At 34.8% G+C, this 27139-nt stretch overlaps 2 long non-coding RNA genes across 2 annotated transcripts; both read right to left on the bottom strand.

The window, feature by feature from the left end:
- Window positions 1-2882: 2882 nt before the first annotated feature.
- LOC141706300 (uncharacterized) lies at window positions 2883-4011 on the bottom strand. The gene is made up of 3 exons (XR_012568756.1): window positions 3921-4011; window positions 3716-3796; window positions 2883-3077 (listed from the first exon to the last, which is right to left on the bottom strand). It is a non-coding gene; the product is annotated as an uncharacterized LOC141706300 (long non-coding RNA).
- A 797-nt stretch (window positions 4012-4808) lies between these two features.
- LOC141706299 (uncharacterized) lies at window positions 4809-5766 on the bottom strand. The gene is made up of 3 exons (XR_012568755.1): window positions 5320-5766; window positions 5117-5239; window positions 4809-4953 (listed from the first exon to the last, which is right to left on the bottom strand). It is a non-coding gene; the product is annotated as an uncharacterized LOC141706299 (long non-coding RNA).
- Between the last annotated feature and the right edge of the window lie 21373 nt (window positions 5767-27139).

Below are 27139 nucleotides of genomic sequence, written 5' to 3'. Positions count from 1 at the left end.
CGAAGTATGAGTAACTAAAATGTTCATATTTTCATGCTCTATCTATAGCTGCCATCAAATCATACGAACGATTTATAATTTTTCAATTCCTTATTTAGGGTTTATGTTCGAAATTGGGGATTCTTAATTTATGAATCATTTGTTCATTTGGATGCTTGGTAAAGCTTTATTATTGAATTTTAAATTGAATGGTATATAGAATTGAAGGTTTTAACCCTGTAAGTATACATACGAGTTCTTGAATATTTTGTTTTTATTTTTCAATTTTCTCGATTATATTTATTTTGGTTATGAATTTTAATAATATGAACTGATTGTGCAAAGTGTAAGCTTCATTTTCGCGTATAAATCGTCGAATTTGGTTATCAGCTGTGTTTCGTGTTTTTTCGATGATATCGCCGAAAAATCATTCGATGTCAGCCGGATCTTGAACGTTGTTGTACGTGTCATGTTCTTAGTGTAATTTTTGGGTCTCTGGGCACGTGTTAGTGTGATTTGCACTGTGAAACCGATCGAAAGAGACGATTTGGACCCCCAGTTGAGGTCGCCGAGGTCGCCGGATGGAAGACCGACGTTGGCCGAAATCTGCATTTTTCCAGATTTCCGGCGACATGTTTGTCAATTCTGGTGACTCCTCCCGCCCTGTATTCCGCCTTTTGATCCCCCGAGGAAGAAGACCCGATTCCAGAAAGTGTTTCTGGAATAAATTTTTAAAAATAAATCGAAATTAATTTCTTAAATTTCCAAAAATTGTTTTATTTCAAAATTTAATTTAGTTAATTATTTAAATAATTAACTAAATTACTTTATATCCAAAAAATTATTTTTTGTATTTTATTTTATTATTTTCAAAAATCAAAATTTGATTTAATTATTTATGATTTATTTTAATTAATTATTTATGGATTTAATTAATTGATTAATTCATTTAATTAATTAGTTTTATCTTTAAATAGGTAAATAAAATGTTATTATTTATAATTAAGCCAAATAATGAGGGGTTTTCTATATATTTATTTTAATATACAGGTTTATATTGTTTAAAGTTGTGTAGTGACACCCAATCCTGACCCCGGAGGATGTCACATGTATGATTATTTCTAGACCTTATTTAAGGACTATGGTCCCGTTTGTTATCGTTGTTCCAGACAGCTACAACAGCTTTTTGATGAGAAGCTGTCAGAAAGTTGTTTGGTAAATTCTAAAAGATGATGTCTAGAAAAGCGCTTTTGGTCTAAAAGCTGTTGTTAGCAAAAATATGTCCCCCATGCTTTTGGAAAAAGCTGTTTTCAGCTTTTACAGGTAGTAGATATCAGTTTCACCATCAAACCTTCTTAAAAACATTATTTTTATATATTATATCTCAACATATACATAAATTAAAAAAAATTACCAAACAGTCATCTAATTTTCCTGACAACACTTTTTTCACCAGTACTTTTTCTCACAGCGCAACAATTTTTAACAGTCCTCCCAAACGGAGCCTACCTTTAGTTGTATGACCACAGATCACCCTTCTTTAGCCACCTCTTATTTCTGTAGGACAATCTTCCTGAGCTTTTTATGTGAGATCTGTGAAAATATTTAGAGAAAAACATAATTAAAGAGAAGCAGGATCCTTCCTGGTAAAAGGAGAGGTAGATGAGAGATAGGATTTAGTAATCCTTGTGAGGAAGCTCTGACTATTAAAAGTCATGAGATGTGTGGTGTGAAGAGTAGTAAGACTACTTTAATAGAATAGAGAGATTAAGGTTTACTTGTTATATGTTTGTAGGTGCACAGAGTACTGTTAGGGCTAGAACACGCGCTAATATTCACGTAAGTATATGTGATCGTAAGTAATATAGAATTAATTCTAATTCGTTCCCACAGGGACTGGTTTAGGTTAATTTTAATCAATGTACTTATGCAACAATGGTATGGTTATTATCCAATGTTAAGACGAATAACAAATTGAGGTTGTTTTTAACTAAACTTAACTAGAGATTATACTAAAGAACATTAACTACACTACAAGAAAAAAGTCCATAGACATCGGTTTTTGGCCGATGTCTATGCTGTTAACCAACCGATGTTGATGTCGGTGATGTCTATTCTAGACATCGGTGGATACCCGATGTCTATGCAAGCTTAGACATCGATTTTGGTTAAAAAACTGATGTCCATGTATTTTTTTTTACAAAAAATGTTATAAATAAATTATTTAATAACTAAATAACACCTATTAAAACAAATTAAACATATAATGAGCTATGTTTTTTGTCACAAAGACATCAAAAATTTTCATATGGGTGATGTAAAATGGTGTATTAAACATTTGATTCTTCACTGAAAGGTGATGTCTATTTTAGCATATAAACATCAGTATTTTCTTGAATAAAGTGATGTCTATGTTTCATTTAGATTTGAATATGTTAGTCTTTGACAGCAGTTGTTTGTCTGAAACTGATGTACATTGTGTTGTTTGACATCAGTATTTTTTGGTTAAAAGTGATGTGTATACTGTCACATAGACATCAATTTTATCTTAAACAAAGTGATTTCTATGTTTCATTTAGACTTGAACCGGGATTTCTTTGACATCAATTTTTTTACCTTAAAATGATGTACATTAACTTTTTTGGCATCAACTTTTCTTCTTTAAAAGTGATGTCCAATTGTTTTGTAACTAGCATACATCAAATATATGGATCTTGCAATCAGGTAGACTAAGGAAATAATAGGATTTGAATGCATGCTTAAATACATAGTCTGTCTATTATCATCATCAAAATAAAGAGCATTTTACATTGAATATTTTATTACTCAAATGGATACCCTAAAAAAATTAGCTTTCACGCTAAAATAAATAAGTAAACAAGCGCCGTAACCGTACAGTGGCCGGTAGGATATACATGCCCTATGTGTCTCTTAGAACTCACTTTAAACATTGCCAAATCTGAAAGCCAGCAATGGATCTCCAGCAATGCATCTCCAGCGAATATGCTTAAATACTTTAGAATTGCTAACCTCAGTAATGCATCTCCAACAATAATCCTCAGTCTTTTCACAAAATCATCACGGTTTATCTTCTTATTCTGCAACAACATAAAAAAAATATGAATTCAAGTACAGACTAGCAAGAGATATTTTAAAATGGAAACAAAGGGATATATATACATTAAAATTGCATTAACAACCATATCCTGAATAACTCGTAATTATTACCGACAAGGTTCATATTACTAGGGCTAATTCTGTTTGAGATAGCTTTAAATAAAACAGTTAGCAGCAAGGGTGTACCATTTTTCTTGTTTCTCAGTAACACTATAACAGTCCAATTTCCTCATTCACTATGAATATATCCGATCAAGTTCCATTTAAATTATATTGACACACCATATCGCCATGGTATCGAGACACCAATATGGTTATTTTACAGAAATGTTCCACATAATATGCAATCACATATATAACATTTGCAGACTCACTGTCATGTTCGATGTATCATTCTCGGTCTGGGTGCCATTTTCAGTGGAGGAACACTACAGTTAATCAAAAAATATAATTTAATATATATACCAATTGCACATAAAAAGGACTAAAAAGCTGTTGATGCTTATTCAAAATAGTTAAAAAAACATTGGTTATTTTCAGTTAAATATAATTTAAATTTACAGGCACACAGAAACGTGAATAGAACTAAGGTGTGGGGTGTATGAAATAGACACTGCACCTACTATTCCAATTCCAAAAGGTATCAAGTCAGTTTTTATAACCACGGTATACAGAAGAATCTCCACATCTTTGCTGCCACCTGCATTCAAGACATGATTCCAGTTGTCTTAATTGACTAATCCCTGACATATAACACGTCTTAATTGACTATCGCTGACATATAACAATTAGTAATAGCACAAACATCAACAAAACCGTATTACCTGATCATTGAAATGGAAGCGATCAACATGATTCCAGTTGTCAAGATCATAAGAAACCTTTGTATTCCAGTTTACACTCCCTGTTGCATTTCTTTTCTTCAAACCAATTTTAACTTATTTTTTACATGCCACATTTTCATGCAAGAAACAACTGTTATTAGTTTGAGTTAGTATTAACAAAAAGGTAGTTTCATAAGACCCAAATTGTACTAATAAGCAACTGGTCTGGTACCATTCCTTGTGCAGGGCATCTGGACAAAAAGGCATGCATTATGAAAAAATGAAAATATGCAATAGTAGGAAGTCTAGCTATCTATGTAGCTAGATGGATTTCAAGGGAAGACAGATGAGCAGCTGATGGAGGTCATTGAACAGAAGGCTTTGCATGTATTTGATATTGTACGAACTAGTGGCTGTGCAATATATATCTATAATGTGATCAGAGAAACATTTTTGTCTACCTCTAGCTCTCCCTTCACACCAAAGCTAGTTAAAAACAAAGAGACTGCAAACATGGCAGAGCTAAGTTACTGCTATAATATATGGTCAAATCATAACCCAATAATTAGTCACCATCCCCCCTTACACATCATGTATCAAAAGATAAAAGACCCCTTCATATAGAAAGCTTGCAGTAGTTCACAAACCTCAACCTGCAAACAGTCTTTCACAATCATCATTCAGCATGTCTTATATTGTTTATGTCATCATATTTCTTTCTCTGCATGCATGTAATGGTCGTAGTCTAGGCCTACATACTAACAAAGGCGACATCACTTACATGGTTATTGCGATAAACCTACAGAATTACATATATAGATACATAATGCACTAATATAGCTTATAGTTATAGGTAGTTGAAACTTTAATTGATTTCAGAATCTGGTGTAGAATATGCATAGCTCAAACCTTTAGCACTTTAGAGATGAGGTTCTTCAAGCACAACAAAATCATTTTGCTAAACTGGCCAATAAAATTTTGACCAGAGTTTAGCTTGTGCAGTTTCTGTCAAGGAGAATCCCTCCGAGGAAACCTTAACCAAAAAAATAACAAAGGTAAAAGATTTAGATACTCCCCAGAAACATTTTCCAGCTCAAAAATAATTTAGACTAAAAGAGTATATAATCTAGGAACAAATTGAATTATTAAAAGATCAATATGAACCTGTGCTTTATGAATAGATATAGTAAGCTCACCTTTGGTATAGAAGTAGTCTCACGCAGCACCTCTGTTTTGCTCAATTTTGAACCTTACCCTAATAAAAAAATTTAACATGGGCCTCTGGGTTTATTTTTCTCCTTATCCGCAACCAAGCGAACCTGCAGACCAAACACATTCGCATTAATAAGCTGCTAACTTAAAGTTGATACAACTTTGTACCGAAGCCTATATGACGTACATGATATGTTTCTCCTGAAGCTGTATTCTTATCCAAACAGGCCACATTTAAAATATAAATATATGGCACGGTAGACCGGAACTACTATGCCACATAAGCTGTGCTCACCTTCAAATTGTACAACTTCTGACGTGAGAAGAATCACCACCAGTGCTAGTTTGTAGGCAAACTTTGGCCAAAATACCAGTTCAGCATACTACCCTTCCCCTTACTAGGGAATATATATTTTAAATAAAATAATAATGTAAAACAAGACATTAAATACCAGGGAATCGTGTGTACTTCAGAAACATTTTTTGTAGCCTTCATACTTCATACTTCATAATAATGTAATCCAAAAGTAGAAATTTTAGTATCAACAAATTCACATACTTCATACTTGATATATAATTGGGAAGGAAAGTAGATGCTAACACTATGCACATATTTTACCTAGGTGTAGGAAAAAATTATCATTCTTGGTCTGTTGCTTGAGAATAATGGCCAAAAGGCACAATGAATCACTACTCTTACCACTTACAAACCCGCTTCCAATCAGAATAAAACATCACCATAACACCACATATGTTTTGTTTCCCATTCTATCTTCTATGGACGGCTGTTTCATTATTAGAACACAAACAAATAAACAATGAATCGCTATTACTGCTTATAGATCAAATCAAATAAAAAATGTTGGGGAATAACTTACTGCAAAATTACTTCACTATCTTCCCTAGGAGCTTGTCTAGTGCTAGATACATCATAATTTCATTATACACCCATTTAGGCAATCATGCAAATGAAAATCATAATCATAGAAGAAACAATAACAAATTTAATATTTAGGAATATAATGCAATACCCTTGCTTTGCTTCTGAGGTCCATGCCGGAACCACCAATCTTGTTAACAAAATCCATATTAAAAGAGATTGAGATAGATCCAACAAGAAACTAAAAACCAAGTACCCTATAAATATAAGTACATATCCCCTTCCATGTAACAACTACAACCCAGTCTAACAGCTGTGAATAGAGTTGTAAGCTCCTGCATCTTCAGAGAAAGTCCTACGCACACAATTCACAAAAAATTCAACTAACATTACAACTAAATCACAATAATGTACAAATTATAAAATCATTAGTTAAAATCAATAAAAATATTATATGTGAACCAAGTACAATTAAAAACATATAAACACAAAAATATAAACTAATAAATAACACAATCCTACTTTCAATCCAACCTTAAACAAGTGAATACCAGAGATTAAATCCAGAACCGTATACAAAAAAGGCCATGTATATATACAACGAATTGAAAAGAATTAATAACTTGAAAATACATTGAATTAAATGAAAGCACCATAGGGATTTGGATTTGAAAAAACCCCAATTTAAAAAATTAGGGTTTCGATTTAAAAAGACCCCAATTTTAAAAATTTGTCTTCATGAAGAGAAGACTAGTAAGATTTTGAGACTAGAGATGAGATAAGCTTACAAATCTTAACAACCGAACTTTAGTTGAGTCGAGATGATGAACACAGATGGTGAGATGTCGAGGTGAAAGTGAGCGGGGTAGAGGAGTGTTTAGTCAGGAGAGATGAGTGAAATTTTCAAGAGGGAAATAGGGGAACCAAGATAATGGCTCATGGGCGGGGTAAAATTTTGGGATAATTGTAAGAAATTTTGACTAAGGGGGAAATTAAAAAGCTGAGCGCGAAATAAAATTTTTTCATGTAATTTTAGACATCGGTTTTAAAATAAGCGATTTCTTCGAATGACAATAACATCATAAAAACACGGGGTGATGTTATAAATTCTTTTAACATCAGTGGCAAATCTAACCGATGTCTAATGTGTGATGTCTATTGACAGTTTTCTTGTAGTGCTAAGAGAATAAAGAGAGTTGAATACTATATGACACAAACATGAGATTCTAACTTCATTAAATACTTCATTCAATAGCCTTTTCATTCTTAACCTTAGTATGTAATGGTGATGACACAAATCAGATAACACGAAACTGATAAACGCCAACTTTCGTTGTACGAATACCATACTACCAGACATCCACAAAAGAGATAGAAGCTGAATAGACACCAATTATATTGAGACCCTATATGTCTATAGATTTTGACAACATAACGGTTGAATGCACAAGTTATCTATCATGATTATATAGGGCAAGTAAGATGGTTAAAATTACCTAAAAATCATGCATATCACATACATGAACCTATGCTAGCATAGCAAGTTCTAAACCCTTAAATTCACTTTTGGTTTATTAAAGATTAACACACTATCTTATAAGTTCGCGACGCTCACAAGACGAATAAGCACAACCAATACTAGGTTATCATAAAATCCCCACACACTAAGGCATCACAACAAATTAACTAAAGAAATCCATAAATAAATCCGTTAAAACCAATGATAATGATTAGCCTATAATCGGACTCATCATCAACATGGGTTCCGATGAAAACATGGTATAATAAACGTAGTCTTTATACTGAATAAATAATAAACCAAGTATGAAACAAGAGTATAGGTTCACAAGCAAGAAAACTAGCATCCAAAGTTACAACTTAAAACAAAGAATCACAAGAATAAACTAGATCCTTTTCGCCTTGGTTGAATTGTGCTCTACGGTCTTTTTACACCTTCTCCTTAATCTCTGGTACATCTTGTTATGAAAAACGACCTTAAGTTATGTTTATATAGCAGCCCATGCAGATTAGAAGTCTTCTGGATCAAAATCAGAGTAGAAACGTGATTCCTTGAATTCGACCCGGCGCGGCCGCGCGCTACTACAGTGCGGGCGCGTTGCATTTCTGTACTCCTGGCACGGCCGCACGCTACTACAGTGCGGGCGCGCTGACTCTCTGGAAAAATTTATGCTTTCTTCTTTTCTTGCTAGTTTGAGTTGGTCTTTTCACGAGCTTTTATTCTAGACACTATCCTAACACCAGATTAGCATCAAAACAATGCCAATTCACCTGAATTCCTGTTAAATGCCCGAAATGCAAAAACACTACAAAACGTGTTAAAAATACCAACAACTTGAGTACAAAACACCAATTTAAAGCTTTATAGAACATTATAAAGTGACATAAATGCCACTCAACATACCCCCAAACTTGAATCGATGCTTGTCCTCAAGCATAAACAGACTCAAAGAACAAGAAATAAAAATGCATGAATGCAACTATATGAATGCAATGATCCCCCATAGAATAACTAAACCAATCAACAAGCAACATCTCAAAAAATGCAGTTATTCGCACAAAGATCAATCAAACCCCACAAATCAACTTACAATCCGGAAACATGCGTGCATGCAAATGCTTACAGATAAACTATCGCAACTAGATGAATAATCATGACTCACTACTCATCAAAGCAATCGCAAGGTTATAAATAGAATAAAATCTAAACTCAAAACAACTTATAATACTTCAATTCTTATATCAGAGTTTTACATGGATTCATGCTTTTATTCACAACATAAAAATAACACAAATATGCTTATTTGACCGTGCAATGAGTGAGGTCCATAAAAGACTTATATAATAATATCCATGTAGCGAGCGTTAGGTTATTGGATCCCAGACTATAAAAAGCCTTAGGTCACTAGGCACAAAGTCCCCTAAGAACTTAATAACTCGAGTATTAAAGAGCCCACTCATGATCAATTATGCATAAACATATTTTTTTTTCTTTAACTTTTTTTTTCTTTTTCACAAATTTCTGAACGAGTGTGTTTCGCTCCATCTCGTTCAACCCTAGACTACTCATATAAAATGAGCCGGCTACTAGCCATTTGACACCTAACCACAACAACTAGCAATGAAATCCAATTTTCTCCAATTTTTAAATATCCATGTTATTTTTTCATTAAGAAAATATCATAAATTCTAAATATAAACAAGTGATTAAACCTCGACAAACAAATAACCCATAACCATGATCTAATCCTCAAGCAACCTATAAGACTTAATAAAATACAATTGTCTCTAGCATGCAAATCAACTCGATAAGACTTAACATCACTAAGCACGATATCACTACACTTGCATCAATATCACAAATTAATCGGAAAAGTCATCTAAGGGATCATGTTATTATGCAAATGCATGAACTATATGAACAAACTATCATACAAAAATAAAACAAAAAACTACAAAAAATAAAAAAACTACCACATGGAAAATATGCAACTATATGAACTAAACTAGCATGAATATGCAAATTATATGTGACTCAAACAAAACACATAATCCTTAAATACTACCCACAAACTTAAAATATTCATTGTCCTCAGTGAAGGTAATAGCAAGGAATCAGGCATACCTAATCAGAATCAGGGTCATCACCCTCTAGGGGTGGAATGTAAAGAGTGTTTGGAGGCGGATATACAGAATCCTCACCGAATACTGGCCACTGGATGTCAACTCATGTGGCTCTGAATACAGTCCTCAATGCCTGGGTGAGTTCATGTGCAAACCTACTATAGATGTCATGCATCGCATCCATCCTCCTATCTAAACACCTATATTGTGTCGTACACAAACCAGCACTGCCTTGTGCTTCCTCCTGCTGCTGATGTTGCTGCTGCGATCTCAAATGACCGGTCTCTCCCAACTCAGCTCTCCACGCTGCCTTGCTATAACGACACATGTATTTCTGAATTATTTAAATATGCGATTGTGGAAGTATTAAATAAATAAAGTATGTGTATAGTTTTTGTCAGATCAATTTTATTTTATTATTAAGTATGTGTGATTTATGCTGTACCGGGTTGTCCCCGTAATTAATTATTGAATTGTATTGAATTGTTTCCACTTTTAAAAGTAAATTTAATGCAAATTTATTTGTATAAATATGTGGATTGTCTCTAAAATTATTTTAATGGTTTTATAATTATAATAATTATTTTTGGGATTTTATAAAATTTAGAAATCAATATTTTATCAATTATTTACCCCTGTATGATTTTCTAATTGCATTTATTTGTAAAATCTGTATTTAATTCCAGAATTCTTCAAAAATTATGAAACTCATATTTATTTAAGTTTGGAATATTCCGAGAATTTTAAAATTATTTTGGGAATTTTTGGGATTAATCTCACCCGCGTGTTGTTTCGTTTAGTTGTTAAAAGCGGGTATAAATTGCGTTTTGAAAATTATTTTAAAATTACTAAATTTACATTTTTATTAACTTCGGAATATTTATAATGTTTTAACACTATTTCGGTAATTTTACGAATTTTTCTTATTCGTACAATGGCTCGTTAAAATACAAATCGCGGGGCGAAACTGTGCTGCAGAGGTTCATATAAATCCTCTTTGGACACGTGGTTAGTTTTCAGAAAAAGATTTTACGGGTGTCCATTTATTTTTTTATACGTGGCAGGTGCTGGTTTCTTTAAAAAAAACCACAAAAATAATAAAACAAAAGCATTCTTCTATTATTCCTCTTATCTCTCCCCTATTCCCGAAGCTTCGTCGCAACTCTGATTTCCGGTGAGCTAGTTACCCCGTGATTTGCTTCCAGACTGATTGATTTCTGTGCTGCGATTCCGGCTGTTTCTTGTTTTCGGTTGTCCGAATTGGGTGTTGTTTTAAGGTTCTGAGTTGCCCCTTCTTGGCTGGTCACTCTGATGTATAGTATATACACATCTTTATATCTGTATATCTACGGGTCCTCCGTGTGTGCCTTTTTCCGTTTTGTTCTCCGGTCGGGTGTGGTACTTTCCGGCCGCTTGTTCCGTTCTGTAGTGCACGCGCATGCGTGTGCTTAATTGAAACTGCTTGTTTTTATTTTATTTCTGAAATTTCGGATGAAATTAAGTGATATATCGATGTAGTTAATTTAATCTATTAATTGGTAGAATCTGTAAGGAAGCCTGAAATATATCGGGTACCGACATATTTTACCGCCATCGGCGATGAGCCTCGGCGAGCCGACGGTGGACCGTGATGAGTATTTCTGAGTCCTAATATTTTAAAATAAATAAATTAATTCATAAAATTATCTTTGAAACGAGAATTTGTTATTTTATATTAAAGTCAAGTACGTAATTTGGTTGATGAATTGTGATTGGATTGATTGTTGGATTGGTAGTTGATTGAGACGTCGATTTTGTTCGACGAGTAGTCCAATAAACAAAGGAGACGCTGTCCAAATTTCGGAAGCGTATCCTGTAAAACATAGGGAATATCAGTCGAGTGTATATAGTTATGTACTTATAAATAAATGTGGTACGAGCCTACCTGCATATTGTGCCATATGGTTAATAACCCAATTTTACGAAATGTACCTTCGTGTCGTAAGAATATACTTTATAAATTATAGCTGGCAACCCTTGTTTCCTAAAACGATGATTATATGTGTTTTCCGAAAACGAATATTGAATCGAGATTTGAGTATATGAATCATGTATGTTACGTGTACTATAGTAATGTATATAAGTACGAGTCAGGATTGTTATCGTTGGGTAGGATTGGTATCGAGGATATGTCAAGCATAATTGGGTGTCTAACATAGAGTATTTCGACCCTGTAGGTTCTAGTCGGGAAACCGAAAGTGGATGTTGGACTAAAGATAACCTAGTTGTCAGTCGGCGAGCTCAGTAGGGTTTCAACCGAAAAACCTGAGTGTCGAAGTCGAATCCAAGGTGATCTAGTGGTTGGACGTTAAAGCCTGAGCGTCCGAGTCGGCTCAGAGTCGATCAGTAATAGTTGTAAAGCTCTGCAAGGCAAGTACTTCTAAACCTTTTTTGAGATATAATGCAAATATTTATAAATTCTCTCATGACATATTGTTAAGTATTCAAAATAGCTCTGTTTTATATTGTAAGTACTTTGAATCATTCAGCCTTGAACATGAGCCACATCATTTGATCTTTGAGCCGTAAGCCTTATTCCTTGTGAACCATTCCTTGTTGATTTACCAGATACTAAACTGCACAAATACGATACTACTCCACAAATATATAATCATCATATACCAAACACTGGAACATAATTGTTTGAACATACAGAAACTTTTATACTCAACCATACCTTGTGACATCAAAGAACAAAACCTTGTAAAATCCTTGCTCATATAATACCTGATTCTCCTACAGGCTGAAGGCCATTTCTTATACATACTTTGATACACCCTTGTGATACCCATGAATTGCATTATGCTTTTATTCAAGTATTTTATCATCATTGATTATGATTTTGTTTTATTGAAGTACATTGTATATCATACTGAACTGTTTTAGAATTGGATAGTTTTCTTTATGTGGACCAGATTCGTGGTCGTAGTAGGCCAATATGTGCCTTGGATCCAGTATATAGAGCAAAGTTGGGAGCCTTGCTCGGGGTTAGTACGTGACTGATCAGCAGCCTAACCTTGGTTTTAAAATTTAAAATGAATATCCAATTCTAATGATTGTTTAACAAGAAACTTGATTCTTCTGAATCATTCCATTGGAACATTGTTTAACCTCTGTTATCGTTATTATGAATTGCTGAGCTAGTTAGCTCACTCTTGCAAATCTTTTTATGTCTTCTACAGTTAAAAAGGATATGGTTGATAGCGAGGTTCCTCAGTCCAAAGTATGAGCTAGGATTCCAGATTGAGTTGGATCGAGCTAGCAGGAGCTTTATATGGTAGTGAGATAGTAAGATTGTAAGAATAATTTCATTATCAGTTGTAAGTCAAATTAGTTGGGATTTAGGTACGTTGTAATAAAAGTTAAGGTTATGGCTTATTTTCATACTTTAACCTGTTGCGATCCATGATGGTGTAAAGCAGGGTCATTATAAATAATATTTCATTTACAGGTTTATATATTGTGTGTGTGTGTGTGTTGTGGACCCCAAACTTCCGACCCAGGTTTGGAGGGCGCCATAGGTTGGTATCAGAGCTACATGTTATAAGTCACTGAAATAAGCCTAGATTGTCGGGATTGGGTAGAGGGTTAGAATCAGGAATATGAAATAGAAAGATAAGATGCGTAAGGATTGAGTTCGGATGTATAGTATGTTTTCAGTATGATTCGTGTTGCGATTCGAGATTCTTAGCTTGCGATGTGAATTCCAGACAATGGCAATGGCAGATCCTGATTTCCCTCTATCATCTGATCGTTTGGAGCCTTCCGTGCGAGGATCGTCATCTTCTCTCAGATTTGATGTGCACCTTGTTCTTCCATCAGTATTAATGATACCACCTTCTGTTATAACAGCTGCCCCCTTCAAGCTATTCTACGCTATTTTACCACCTCTTGATATGAGACTACCTATTTAAGAACCTCCATCTGTTTATTCTTGTTTTACTGGATATTCGGCTTTGAGTGTATCTTTTCAGTTTACCCTACACCATGTTTTATACCCCAATTTAAAAATTTCCCTATGAAGCAACAGTACCTACGAGGATGAATTCGGGAGCTACAGTAAATAGTGAGTACTTGAGATATAAATAAGTGTTCCGGAGGATAGCTTCTACCAGGTTAAAAGAAGCCATTAGTGACTAGGCCACCCATGACTAGCTTGTGGAATCGACTAGATGAGTTTTGAAAGAGAGTTAGAGAAGAATATGGATCTGGAGCTTTCTTGAAGTTAGATAATGGCATTATGACGATGTGATATATTTATGGTAACAATGTGATGTGTCATCAGCGGGCTTATTGACTATTAGATAGCCTGTTCTACTTAACGACTGCAAAGTTGATGACGGGAGCATTACCAGCATAAAAGCTTTGATGTGAAGCTACGAATAAGATAACATGCAACGATAACTGAAGTTTTCGCTGATTAAGGAAGGCAAATGGACCCAATAAAAGAGAGAAGGCAGCTTGAAGTGAATGGACCTTTATGTGATCATTTCTTTAATTTAGTACCTTGTTATAGGTAGGAAGGACAACAACCGACTCATATAGTAAGGACAACCAGATGTGCGATTTTCAAAATTTTTAAACAAACTCTCGAAACAGATTTTCTTAACAAATTTCCAAAGGCTCCTTTTAATAAAATAAGTTTTAAACATTGGTTGTCAAGTTACTAGTTGAGTTTCTATTTTGTTAAAAGACCCGGATTACCTGGAAGGATACTTGTTTCAGACTTAGTATTGTTAATTCAAAGAATAAAGTGATCCGCGATTATGAAGAAGTTAATTATTCCTAACAGAACGGTGCAAATATTGTTTGATAAGATTAAGAACAGAATCAGCGTACGGAGCAATTATTCATTCAATTACTAGGACTATCAGAGTTCAAAGAATTCATTGATCTAACAGAAGCTTGAATATGACCGAAAAAGATTGGGAAGATTTCCAGACTTTTCTAAAAAAAGAATATTATTAACAAAAGGATCGTTATGGTGTTTGATTAGTGGTTATTCTAAATTAAAAAGAGGAAACTCGAGGTTATCTGGTAAGAACGCCATTATAATCTAATTGTTAAAGTATTATACGTGTAGATACGATGTTAAAAATGCAAGACTTAACAAGTAAGAATCTACCATAATACTTAATTTGCGAAGGCATTTCAGCGTACTTTCTAAAGTTGTTATATGAAACAATGGGGATATGATCGAACAAGCTCGAAAGATGTATACAAGTAAAATGTGGATGGTGACCAATAGTACCATTCTTTTCTGCAATATTATAGTGTATATTCTCTTTTTGAATCCTAAATATGTATGAACTTCTTTCCTTGAAAATTCTTTACAGTGATAAGAAAATGGAGGATATTTCATTCCTTTTAAATTTAATTATTTTTCTCAAGTTTGCTCTCTGATTGGGACGAGCAGTATTATGGTGAGACACTTTGTCAGGGATGACAAAGAGTCGGGTAGGACGCCACCTAATCATGTGTTGTATGCCATATGGTATGAAAGACTGGCCATCTTAAGTACCAATGTGGTTGTCTCATTCATATTCAAATCATTACTTCTTCTTTCTTTTCAACTCTAATTTTGTTAAATTGTGAATCCTTCTAGTTGTTTCGTTGTACTGTCGTTCTTAGCAAGAGTTTTTCAAACAAAAATCAACGTATTATGAACCAAACGGGCAAGGTTCCATCTACCTCTCATGCATGGAAAGGAAATAAGGGCATATGGCAAGGATTGCAAATCACTAGCCCTAGTCGGGGATGCACTAAGAGTCAAGAAAATCTACTCCAATAAGGAATACGTCTCCGAGAACGAGAGTTTGCGATTTTCCTGTGAAATATGTTATTTAGAATACGGATGTGATAACGTGAATGATTATTGTAAATACCTTATGCGTTAAAGTATTGAAAGATGTGGGAGCAACTTGATTGTTATTTCTCAAGATTTTGTTGATGAGATAAATTACCCTGTTGACTGGATAAGATAATGACTAAAGGGCTAGCAAATCAAGAACGTGTAATTGTTAAATAAGTGAGTACTCATATTAGAATCGAGGTTTCTGGCAATAAGTTTATGAGGATTTGATATCATTTAAGATATGAGAATTTAACATTATTCTAGGAAATGGACTAACTATTTAAGCGTGATGCCCAGATACACTGTCGTGATGAAAAGATAATTCTGAAGACACTAACTAAGAATATGATGAGCTATAAAGGAAGAAGAAATGTAAAGAATTTGTTAACGATGATTACAGTGATCAAGATGTGATCACTATGGTGATTATAAATAAAAGTCAAGAGCAAACAAAATTTGAAGATTTTATAGCAATTAAGGAGTTTCAAGATATGTTTCCAAATGAGTTACCAACATTTCCTCCAGATAGAGAAATGAAGTTCGCGATTGATTTAGCACCTGAGACGAAGCCAGTGTCCAAGGCCTTACACAAAATGACACCAGTTAAAATAAGGGAGTTAGCAAAGCAAATGCAAGAGATGTTAGAAGAAGGAGCGATTAGACCTAGTGTACCCCATATGGTGTACCGGTATTAATTGTTAATAAGAAAGATGGAAGTATGAGGTTATGTGTCAACTAGCAAAAGCTCAACAAGTTTACTATCAAGAGTAAGTATCTGTTACCTCGAACTAATGATGAATCATCATCCAAAGATCCACATAGTCTCCCTGCAGAATGCCCCACAACAAACGTGCACACTCCACAGTAACAACATGCACGTGAGAAGATGGCATGATATTAGCACAAATAAAAGAATTCCATTCACGCGCAAACTTGTTCAGGCACGATGCAGGGAAAGTGGCATACTCGTTCGTGCCCTTCTTGAACTTCCAATGAGTCTCAGGCACACACAGGGTAGCAACAATCAAATCCAAGTTAAACTCCCCCGGAGTCTTCTCGTTCCAATTCTCCCGATCTGGCCTCCTCTCGGGCTGCTCAATCACCCTACAAATAGCCTCAGCACTGTACTTCATCGTCATCCCCCTAACCACCCTGAAACCGTTCTTCTCCACCTTAGAATTCGCGTAGAATTCACGCACCACACTCATGGGCACATCAGCGAGTGTCTCGCAAAAAGCAACACAGCCCATCTCCAAGATCATCTTTAACAACTTACCATCTTTACCCAATGGAAGTAAACCACGCTACTTGGCTATAGGCTTCGAAAGTAGCCTCGCATACTCTGCCTTAGCCTCGGGAGTTGAAAGTGGTGCTGCTGCTCACTTGAGTTCGCTGTCTCTTTGGTGCCAATGAGATTGAATAAGCTTGAGAGAATAGAAGTTTGTGAGAGAGATTTGTGTGTTGAGAGTTTGAGAAGTGATGGAGAAGTTTGTTTATAAATGTGTATGTATATAGGAGTTTAGGAATAGAATTGGGTATGGAAAAGGAATGGGAATTGATTATGGGAATAATGGGAACAATGGGTTTGATTTGGAGAGGGAAATATGGGATGTGGAAGAGTAAAAATCGGGTTTAAATTGATTTTGGAATAAAGTCCCCGATTTTCTATTTATTCTGACTTATATTTTTTTCGCAAACAGTGAATCAGCGTTGTCGCCCCGCCTAGCAGCGCGGGCGCGCCGTGCTTCTGGAAAACCAGTGCGGCAGCCCCGTATGCCAGCGCGGGCACGCCGTGCTACTGACTTTTCACCGCGGCCGCCTTGCTTCTCAGCGTGGGCGCGCCGTGCTACTATAGTTGGCACTGAATTTTTCTGATTTTTTGATTTTATTTGTGTTTTTCTCCTCTCTTTCTTCTTCCTCTATCTACTATTGTACAAAAAACTTGGGTTGCCTCCCAAGAAGCGCTTGCTTTACGTCGTTAGCTTGACGTAGAATCTTGAGATCAAGTAGACAATAGAACGGCACTAACCACCTCACGGTTTACCGTATCCCCATAGTAGTGCTTCAATATCTAACCATTTACTTTAAATACTTGGCCTGGATCATTCTCCAAAATCTCCACAGCTCCATGCGTGTAACGCCCCCAAATCCGGGGTCAGGAATTTGGGTCGTCACGCCATCCTTCACTCATGTGTAACCTGGTATTGATTCAATAATCCACAGACCCCAATCTCATACTCACACACACAAGTTATAGTCTTAGAAATGACGTACAAGATGTAATATTCTTTTATTACACTCGAATGTACTTTACAGGATCTCAAACAATTATTTATAACCTCTACATGAAGTTACAATAATTACAACTGATATCTTATATCTATCTGATACTCTAGCACACCTGAGACAAAGCTTCCAGGGATCCTCCCCATGACTGCAAGCGACTAGGTCCCACACCGACATACTGGTTATTTGTTGTGCTGTGTCATTTAAAAGAAAGCAAGAGTGAGCTATAATGCCCAGCATAATAATGTACAGTATGAAAATGACTGTATGATAAACTCACGTAAAACATCATATTTGATAAATACATTTTCTTCAAAATAGTTTTCCTTGGTGATACACACCTTATGAAAATAATCCTTTAGTGGATTTTATTAACCTGTGAATACCTTATTAGTAAACCCAGCACCTAGGCTTGGGTTACGGTATTGCATCATAATTCCAATTGGAAGAATATGACATTCACTGGAGCCACCGCATACGATGATTAGTCGTACTACGGAAATAGTAACCTTTTCTACTAGTAGAAGGACAAAACCATCATCTCTCGGGTATCACCCTTGCCGCATACGGGCTATGTGTCCTCATTTCGGGTATACACACACTTTGCAGGTCCATAGGTACATATTGTACCGTCTCCTACGGTACCAGTAACCTATCCAATACACGAAGTACTTGGATTCTACCCCTCCCTTGTCTTTTAGGAAATCCTATCATATCTCGAGAACTCGAACCATATCGAAGTTCCTCCAAGCGTTTTGCTTGTTGATAGGCATAACTTTACTTTATATATATATATATAGGTACTTCCGAAAGTTTCGGAGGAAATACTAACGATGTGAGTTGACCGTTGTCAACAGATAATCAATAAGGGGAAAAAGTTTCTCCTTAAAACTATATTCAAAATATTAATAAGTCGGGATAATATTCACCGACGATCTGAAATTATTCGAATGATATTCCGAAATCAAAAAGTATGTTTTAAATCAGGATCTATGATTTTAAATCAAAATAAACTCTTTAATTAAATAATAGTTAATTAAATGATAATCGAAAAATAATTAAACCTCGAATGAGTTTACTCTTCAAAATAATATTCCTCAACTAGTTTATGTTTATGAAATTAATAATCTTTAATGATTAATTAGGTTTGAAATAAATAATTGTTGGGGTATACTACTCCCCTGATAAAAGAATAAGAATATAGTATTTATTATTTGCATCAATAAAATATAGTTGAGGGAATATGATCGTTGGGAAATTGTTTTAATGAAAGTTCGAGGTGTTTTAATATTTCGTAAGTGGACGTTGAGTCCCTTTTAAAACGTACAACTATGGAATTATAATCGTCCAAAATATCTCCGGGATGATTCCCGGGTTTATACTTTATACAACAAAACTGACCAACTCTCGGTCTTACGACTTATACATCACACTCTACTGTAGCGTTAATATTCTTATATAAGCACCTGCGGAATACTTTCGGGTTTTCATCAATTTAACTGACCGATCCTCGGTCTAAAATATATACACGCCACGCTACTCGCTAGCGTTAACGTTCTCAATTATAAACTCCTCCGGGATACCTACGGTTTTTTATAAGCTTACACCGACCGACTCTCGGTCTAAATATAATATTTCGAACTCGGTATGAACGTATACTAGATATTATCAACAATTGAGTAATGTAATACATCTCAAACTTCGTAAAATAGTTTAAAGCAATCTTATGCATATATCACAGTTTTGTAAAATATTCACAATACAACAGTTCTTAAAAGGTAGGGTTTGAAAACTTGCCTGGCTATCTCGAGGTGGAGGATGCTTTAGGTTCCGCTTGGATATCTATAACCATAAACACAATTCGTTAAGTCCCGTTCTATTTTATGGCGACTCGCACTCACGCGCTACTTATTATGCACCCTCTCAACTTATACTACCCTTATTATTCCTTTAAGTCCTTATTCACATCATGGTCGCTTCTTTTTTCTAAGTATCTTAGGTTCATTCTCAGTATCGCCGTCGGCTCCGCTTATGGATTCTTACGGTTTCTACTCGCGCGGTCTTGGCTCTGATATTTTTATAAAATTAAGAAATCTTTATTCTCACTTGAAATTTTTGTGGAAGTTAGAAAACTCAATATGTTACTCTCTGTAAAAATTTAATGATTTATGAACACATTTAAGTCGATCCTTTATATTTTCAAAATTCGTGATTCGTAGCAGTTTTTGTCGCGTAAATCACTTTTAGTAAAACGGCCATAACTTTTGATCCGTAAATCGGAATCAAGCGATTCAAGCGCCTAAACGATCCTTAAAACATTTTCTATCCTAAAAAAGGGTTATTTTTCATGAAAATACAGTTTACAACTTCGGGACTTTCTGCAGAAACTTAAAGTTACGATTCGTTGGTTTTAACGGAGTTGCGTTTACGATCAGGGTTTCGTTTACGCCCTAACTCTTAACACAACCACCAACAATCATCATTTCATCATCAACACACAAAATCCTCTCAAGAAGATCATGTTCTTGAGGCAACAACAATCAATCTTAAATCTAATCAACTTAAACTTCAAGATCTCAACAATACCACTCCTTAAACTAAGTTTTCTACCACATATTAAATGGATCTTAAAAATGAATCTTTAATAAAGTTGGGCCAAATATTTTTACCTTTCTTGAAAGCTTGAGATGTGTTCTTCAGGATGGTGGAGGCTTGGAAGTGCTTGGTATGATTTTTAGAACCTAAAACCCCCATTGAAATCAAGAAACCAAAGAGAGGTTACTATTCATACTATTCACTAGTGAGTTTCTTGAATTTATTCCACCCATCAAACCTTGATAAAAAGAGATGAACGAATTTTATTACCTTAGTTTAATTGCTAGGAGGCTTGAGAATTAATTGGAGGATTTAACAAGATCTAGAACTTGGAGTTTTGAATTTGATTTCCCCTTCTTTTGCATTAGGGCCGAATGGAAGCATCAAGGGGGTATTTATACTCCTCTTGGTTGCTTAGCTTGGTTAATTTTCTAGGTAACTTCTAGGAAGATGGGTTTATATCTTCCACTTGATTTGATAATCTTCCTAGCATAGCATTCTAGGTTTTTCTTATTGCAAATCTTGGGGATAAATCTTAGGTAGGTTCCTAGAAACTACTTGTGTTAGCTTCCTTAGCACATTATTTGGATAGCTTGCTTGATAATCCTATGGTTAGCTTACTATTTGATAAAGTAAACATGGTTACTTTCTTACCATGGTTTAGTTAGTGCGTTACGTTTATTTAATCGCTTACGCATTCGCTCGGTAGCTTAAACATTTTCGTAATACTTACTCGTAAATGGTTCGCGACGTAATTCCTTTCGTATATATTCCTTATATTTTTAATTATCATACTTGAATATAAATTCGTAGGGTTTTAATCTTGTAATTATATTGTGATTCCCGTAATCCTCGATGAGTCGTAAATACGGTCATTTTTCAAAGTTCATTTTCTTCGAAAACTAATAGTGTTTACATACACTCATTTGGTACATATAATCGTAATATCAATTCCGAAACTCATTTTCTCATGCACAACATAGTGTGGGCTAAAAAGTTTTTCCCCGTCCGTCAGGGTTACTATTCATTAAATATTTTACAAGGTCTCAAAATTCAAGTTACTATATTACTATTCATAAGGGTCTTTTACCGATGTCAAAAATTTGGGTTCTTACAGTCTTCCCCCTTGAAAGGATTCCGTCCCGGAATCAGTTCAGAAACAGGTAGGGATATGCTTCTCGCATGACAACCTCGAGTTCTCACGTTGACCTTGTAGTATTTTATCTCTTCATAAAATTTCCACTCATACATCCAATATATTTCCGGGTACTCGTCCTTGAAGTCTTATGACCTCTACACGTTACTCGATATACGCTAAGTCTGGCTACGAGTTTATTAGCTCATTTTCAATCATATGTTTAGTTTTGACGGTTAACTTTCCTAATCTCGATTCGTGGTACTCGTTATAAACTTAGTGACCGTTCGACGATGGTGCTAATTTATAAGTCAATTTTCTTAGTCCTTTAATTCTTCAACTGGTCCAATAAATCTTGGGTTCAACATTCCTTTCCCTTTCGACTCTTATCACTCCCTCCTCGGGAGGTACTTTTAACAATACTTGGTCCGCTACTTCGTACTTTCTGTCTTTATAGTCCTAGTCCGTATATCCCTATTGTTCATCCTGGGCTGCCACTAGCCGGGTTCTGATAAGTTTTAGGAATTGCTTGGTCTGTGGACTCAACAATGGTCCGGTATCCTCCGCTTACCAGTTTCTTCCCAACCTAAGAGAGAACGATTCTTTCTTCCGTACAAGCTTTGTAGCCGTTCCAATGCACGCATGATAACTTGTTATTGTCGATAATTCGATTAACATCAACTGGCCACTTCATTTCCCTTAAAATTGATAACATGGACGATTAGCATATCTTCTAGTATTTGGAATCATCCTTCAACTTATTCGTTTCCCCCTACATCGCTCCTACTAGTGCTAGAGTTTCATTCCTTAACGTTTTCCCATTTTGGGCGCATTATCTAAGAAGTTCTCGTCGCATTTTGGGCGCCAGATTTAACATTTCTTCCCGTAGTAACGTAAAGCACGTCATCGTCATGTTGCCATCTTTAAGGAAGCACCATTTCATACGCAATTTATTGACACGTTTTAGGATCGTGCATCATTCAGCTTCCGTCATCGGTCGGACTTCTTTAATCATTCCCCATATAATATCTATAGTACTACGACACTTTCTGGGTCATACTTGTTATTCTCGCTAGCGCCTTAGACGTATTCACGTTTATTGGTACCTGCTACTAGTGGCCTTTATAGGGCGTGTACGATCTTCTTTGCCTTCTATCAGTTCTGACAATGACATCCTTCATTCTTTCACGTTACCCTTCGTAAGGGATATCGGCAACTATTTTTCGTATGCTAGCGTGGTAAGTACATCTACACGAATTATCTGTCAACAATAGGCGATTCCCCAAACCGTTCCAAATAAAAGTTAAGCCGCTAGTTGTATTCTCAATGGTCAGGATAGTCCTCTCATTCTACTTGTCGATTTGAGAACTCTAAGTCATTCCCCTGTCCGTCCTTTTCCGCAAAATATCTTGGAAAATAGTCCCGTTGTGAAATTAAATCTTGGGTCCTTGTGCGGCGCTGTCGTCACGGGGTCTCTCTGTCCCAATTATCTCTTATGCGTTCATAAAAATTTTGTAAAGTGGACATCTATCGTTTGCATAATAAAGTAAGCGGTCTTATTTAATCTATCACTCAAAATCCTCAAATAGCACGACGGCTAACTTGGTTCTTGATAATTCTCCTTCAAAATTTATTATAATTAACTCTTAACCCTATTTTGGTCATCTACAAGTTGAAATCGCCAAAATTTTAACCCTCGCCTTTCCGTTTTCATTTTCCGACTATGTCGAATACTTACTTACCTACTCGAGGACATCCCCTTTCATAATCTGTCACGACTAATATCCGTTTACGTTTTTAGGCATCTTTAAGTCTTTTTGTTAAGTAATAAAGCGTTCTTTCATGCGATCCTTCTCATCAGTTATTAAGAGATTTGTCATCCTCAATATATCTTTTCCTACTTAAAGTGTCGGCCACCACATTGGCCTTTCCTTGATGATAATATATTTCTCAATCATGGCCTTTGATCATTTTGACTATATCCTCTATCTCGTGTTCAGTGTAAAAAAAAATTCCAAAATTTTCTCATAAGTAAACTCCTTGTCCCTTTCAGTCCGAACTTTATCGCAATTATTCTAGATAATTATTAGAAAGCCTTATGTCATGGTCCTTAAACTGCGTAGGCATATCATTAGACTTCACGCAACATCCTATTTTTATCGTCGAGTAATTCTAGCACGGGATTGCTACTAACCTTACCTTCAATTCTTGAAAATCTTATTCTTCAAATTCATACATGCTAGGTTTTTCCCGAATTTATTAGCACCTTTCCCAATATTGTTTCATAGAAGTGTACCTCACTAATCACGTCATATCCCTATTTTCGTTCTTCTATAACCATATTAAAGATACTTATGATAATAACTAAACATGGTATTTTTCTTTTTAAAACAACTTACTCATCATGATGCTCCGATTGCACCATCATAGCACTGAGCTTTTAGTCTCATATAACCACAATCGGTTCTCAACTATACCTCTCTTTGTTGGGAAGACAATTAGTCTTGGAAAAATGATTTTCACGAAATCGATGAAATTTAGACAGTCTTAACAAGGTTTCAAAATCTAACATCTGAACAAATAATGAGCTCTGAATAAAAGAGTCGCAACACTCAGAAGTTTTATAACTTGGAAGGAAGAATATAACAACGATTATCCTTCCATGTCCTTAGAATTCTATATTGTGATATTATGGAGAATATCCATTGAAAGCAACGATTGCTGAATAATAACATCATACCAATGATACTTGTAAGATTTTCCCATTGAAAGAATACTTTTCTTCTCGAATAATGAAAGAAATATCGAATGAAATCCTCAACCAAAGATTAACCATTGAGGTCTCCAAGAGGTGCTATTTTGAAAGAAGGAATTTTATCCACTGATTAATAAAAAAGGAAGCATATTGTTCTTCAATCACTTTGTAATTTTAATTGGATATTCATTATACAAACGAAAGAATAAAATATTTCATGAACAAAATATTTCATAAAACTGAATATGAATTCTCGTTTGAGTGGGCGACCTAGTTAGGTCTCAATTAAATCATTCTTTGAAAATTTCATCAACAATTAAATCTGGCATATATAATGCACTATGGAATAATAAAAATTTTATTGGAAGTGGAACTAGCAAAATAATAACTAGTCCATATCAAGCAATATTATAAACCGGCTAAGAAAATGGCCAACACAATTGGTTTGGCCCATAGCAACTAGCTAGGATGATTAGCTAGGCTTTTGTCATATTAATTAAAATGTTGACTAGTTAGGACAATTAACTAGTCATTCATGAGAACATATGCAACTAGGCATATTTCAGTTTGTTTGTAAAAAATCTCAACATCGTAACCACTGAAGAAATTGTGGCTACCTGGATGACGATTTTGAAATAAAGAGTTTTTAAATTTGGGCCGAGAAAGACAATTATAACTATAAATCGAGTGGTCTTGGCATCGGAACAATCGATAGCCTCTTATCAAATATTTCTTTCCAAATAAAGGGTACATTCATAGGTGCCCTAGTTCATATACTTTATCATATCTTTAAATAGAATTGAATCGGAATACCAATATCAAATTGATACCCTTACTATAATTTCAAAGTTCAATATATAATTTCATCCCGATTAGAGGAAAAGGATTCCCGAGGAATATATGGATATTAGATCATCCATGTTTTTAACAATTTGTTAGATATTTACAATCTCGACTGAGAAGAGTAAGTATGAAAGAAGAATCAAATGAAGATACTCATTATGAATATTCATCGATGAATTAAGGGAAAATTTATATATAAAAATCTCTTGGATAATTGAAATGAAGTATAAATATTTCTGAGTTGAACAAGAAGATCAAAATCTATGAATGAAAGTTCATGGATTAACTAAAAGGATTGAACAAGTCCTGATGCGGAGAAAGACTATTCAAGATGGTCACATCAGAAGTTCAAAGTAGGGAACGAAAAGGATTGCCTGATATGACTTATCAAGGCATTACGAATGATCAACAATTTGGAGGGAGTAACGTGACAGTAAGTAGGTGCCAAAATAATTTATTGATTATCCTAACTCTCGTCATTATCCATCTGAGGATGATCCCACCTCTTCTTCTTCGTAATTCCATGGTTCAAATAGTTTCTCTTTCAACATCATTTTAAAATCGCTTACTAACTTGACTTTCGCACGTAAATCTGTCATTCCGGTGTTTTACCTCGAAGACCTTACTCAGAAATATTCCAAAAACATCTGTTAAGCCGATAGTTGCCTGCTACACGCATCCGTTACTAACTATAAGTGGCCAGTTCCCCCTGAGAACAAATCAAAGAGATCTCTTAGGGATCTCAATGCAGTCCATAAGTTCAGTGGCATGTGTATGTAATTGAACATACGTTACCGAATATATTAGAGGCCTACGTGTATATATATGTTGCCTCTGACATCATTTCTACCGAATAATTCCACTCTAGACTCACTGGTCTATCCTTTTAAAAGGTTCTAAGATCAAACCATCGCTCGTTGTAATCTTATGCCATTTAATTATAGACATGCTATCAATTCTCAATGCTCTCGATTTCTGAGCTAAACCATCATAACCTTATATGTTAAGTGCACTAATAATATCACATAGTGTACTCATCCTATGATGACATTCTTATATTACATTCAAATATTACGTAATACAATTAGAATCCTCAAGGGTATATTGGACACTATCTCTGGTGAGTTTGTGATTATTACGGCATTCCCATCCTCCTTGGTAAAATGACATTGTCAACTAGTTTGGGCCAATAACCTCAACTGTATGCTAATAATTAGACTTCATGATCCTCACATATGATGCCCCTTCACGGGCAACCTATAAAGTGAAGGGTTTTTAGCACATAAACGCAACGAAAACGTAAATTTAAATCTTAAAAAAAAAACGAAACCCTCCGCAGGATCCATGCGAAAAATAATATTTAATTCTTAGTTCAGTATGTTTACCTTAAGAACCTTTACGTTAATGGAAAGATGGAGGTCTTTAATGGCGATCCAAAAATGATGAACGGAGATCCTTAGCAGCTGCTCCTCAAGTGTGAAGCACTCCACCGGTATCCATCAAGAAAATGATATAATGAAGGAGGAGGAGATGGAGAGAATTAGGGTTTTGTAAATCTTTTTAGTTTAGGCAAAAATAGGGTCTATAATAGTATATTTATAGGAAAAAATTTCAGCTGAAAATTTTCCCATAAAATATTATTATTATTAACCCTTTATTATTCTCATTAATAATTAAAACACCTTTTAATTATTAATCCTTTTTCTAAACTCTTTAGAAATAATTCTCTCACTTGATTTAATTTCCAAAAATTAAATTCTTAATTAATAATATTAAGAACTTTTCTTAATTAATTTATAATCAATTAAATCTCATTTAATAAATTATTAAATTTGCCAAATAATTATTTATTTCATAAATAAATAATTATCAGCCATTATTAATTAATTCCTCCACCATTAAATCATTCTCTTTTATGGTGTAACCCTGTAGGTTCAATATTAAGCCGGTAGTAGAAATAAATAATAATAAAACTATT

Source organism: Apium graveolens, chromosome 2 (assembly GCF_009905375.1).
Source record: "Apium graveolens cultivar Ventura chromosome 2, ASM990537v1, whole genome shotgun sequence".
Taxonomy (NCBI): domain Eukaryota; kingdom Viridiplantae; phylum Streptophyta; class Magnoliopsida; order Apiales; family Apiaceae; genus Apium; species Apium graveolens.
This window is presented reverse-complemented; position numbering and strand designations above follow the sequence as displayed.